The sequence below is a fragment of the Aristolochia californica genome, unplaced genomic scaffold, assembly GCF_029961685.1.
Source record: "Aristolochia californica isolate CCGP_79_NKW_82.1479 unplaced genomic scaffold, dmAriCali1.0.hap1 SCAF_26, whole genome shotgun sequence".
Classification (NCBI taxonomy): domain Eukaryota; kingdom Viridiplantae; phylum Streptophyta; class Magnoliopsida; order Piperales; family Aristolochiaceae; genus Aristolochia; species Aristolochia californica.
In genome coordinates, this window is record NW_027181948.1 from 210,001 (window position 1) to 212,500 (window position 2,500).

The following is a 2,500-nucleotide window of genomic DNA, read 5'->3' on the forward strand; positions in this document are numbered from 1 at the left end:
GCTTGCTTTTGGCGGCACACGAAAACACGAACCCGAAAAAGGCGAAAAAGGGACATACACACTGGCGACACGCACGCCCGTTTCGCCTGCCACCCGTGCACACTCGCCTGGGCTGCTGGTCACGTGCGTCGCTCACAGGCATTTTGCAGGCCAGCACCGGCGGATGCACGGGTCAAGCGGGACGGGACGAGCGCAGGGCTTGCTTTTGGCGGCACACGAAAACACGAACCCGAAAAAGGCGAAAAAGGGACACACGGACAGGCGACACGAAAAAAAAGGGGTCGCCCTACCTAGGTGGGCGCAAAAACCCCGTCGGCCAGGAGGTTTCGCCAAAGTGTCTGTACTGTCACACAGGGTCAATAGCACGGGCATGGCCGGCCGCCGCACGTGCAGCGGCTTACGGACGCACGGTTCGGCGGCACGGGTGCCTGGCGGCTTTAGCACCTTGAGGTGGACAGGCCTGGCGGCAAGGGGGGCTAGGCACCTTGCTGCCAGCCGGCAATGGTGCACGGGGCGGGGCGCCACACAAACACGAAAGAGGGACAAGAGCGGGGCGATGGTCCACAGAGACGAGCCATGCACGGGGCCCGTGATCGCCGACACGCGCGAACGCGGACGCGGACAAGGACAAGGACGCGACGCGCGGCGCGCGTGCGAGGTCAAGAGGGGCGCGCGCACGAAAACGCGAAAAAAGGGGCTAGCGGCCGAGAAACGCGAAAAAAACCGGGTCACCTACCTAGCCGAACGCCTAAAATCGCTTCGGGCAGGAGGTTTCGCCAAAGTGTCTGTACTGTCACACGGTCCGTACGGGCGCAACCCCATCGCGCGCCAGCACCCCTTCCTGGGGGCGCCCGCCCGCCAGGCGCCTGGCGCCCCACGCGCGCGCGCCCGGCGCCTGGCGCCTTGCCCCCCACGCGCGCCCGGCGCCTGGCGCCTGGCGCCTCGCCCCCCACGCGCGCGCCCGGCGCCTGGCGCCTTGCCCCCCACGCGCGCCCGGCGCCTGGCGCCTGGCGCCTCGCCCCCCACGCGCGCGCGCGTGTGGCGCCTTGCGCCTCGCCCCCCACGCGCGCGCGCGCGTGGCGCCTTGCGCCTGGCGCCTTGCCTCCGCGCGTGCCTGGCGCCTGGCGCCTTGCCCCCCACGCGCCTGGGCGCCTCTTTTCCGCCTGGGCGCCCTGGCACCTTTCCGCCTGGGCGCCTGTTTTCCGCCTTGGCGCCCTGGCGCCTTTTCGCGTGGGCGCCTCTTTTCCGCCTGGGCGCCATGGCGCCTTTCGGCCTGGGCGACTCTTTTTCGCCTGGGCACCTCTTTTCCGCCTGGGCGCCTCTTTTCCGCCTGGCCAGGGCGCCTCTTTTCCGCCTGGGCGCCATGGCGCCTTTCTGCCTGGGCGCCTCTTTTTCGCCTGGGCGCCTCTTTTCTGCCTGGGCGCCCTGGCGCCTTTTCGCCTGGGCGCCTCTTTCCCACCTGGGCGCCCTGGCGCCTCTTCGCCTGGGCGCCCTGGCGCCTTTTCGCCTGGGCGCCTCTTTTGGCGCCTGGGCGCCTACGCCAGGGCGCCTCTTTTCCGCCTGGGCGCCTCTTTTTCGCCTGGGCGCCTCTTTTCCGCCTGGGTGCCCTGGCGCCATTCCGCCTGGGCGCCTCTTTTCCGCCTGGGCGCCCTGGCGCCTTTTCGCCTGGGTGCCTCTTTTGGCGCCTGGGCGCCTACGCCAGGGCGCCTCTTTTCCGCCAGGGCGCCTCTTTTTCGCCTGGGCGCCTCTTTTCCGCCTGGGCGCCCTGGCGCCTTTTCGCCTGGCGCCTCTTTTGGCGCCTGGGCGCCTACGCCAGGGCGCCTCTTTTCCGCCTGGGCGCCTCTTTTCCGCCTGGGTGCCCTGGCGCCATTCCGCCTGGGCGCCTCTTTTCCGCCTGGGCGCCCTGGCGCCTTTTCGCCTGGGTGCCTCTTTTGGCGCATGGGCGCCTACGCCAGGGCGCCTCTTTTCCGCCTGGGCGCCCTGGCGCCTTTCCGCCTGGGCGCCTCTTTTTCGCCTGGGCGCCTCTTTTCCGCCTGGGCGCCCTGGCGCCATTCCGCCTGGGCGCCTCTTTTCCGCCTGGGCGCCCTGGCGCCTTTTCGCCTGGCGCCTCTTTTGGCGCCTGGGCGCCTACGCCAGGGCGCCTCTTTTCCGCCTGGGCGCCTCTTTTTCGCCTGGGCGCCTCTTTTCCGCCTGGGCGCCCTGGCGCCATTCCGCCTGGGCGCCTCTTTTCCGCCTGGGCGCCCTGGCGCCTTTTCGCCTGGCGCCTCTTTTGGCGCCTGGGCGCGTACGCCAGGGCGCCTCTTTTCCGCCTGGGCGCCCTGGCGCCTTTCCGCCTGGGCGCCTCTTTTTCGCCTGGGCGCCTCTTTTTCGCCTGGGCGCCTCGTTTCCGCCTGGGCGCCTCTTTTCCGCCTGGGCGCCCTGGCGCCTTTTCGCCTGGGCGCCTCTTTTCCGCCTGGGCGCGTCTTTTCCGCCTGGGCGCCCTGGCGCCTTTTCGCCTGGG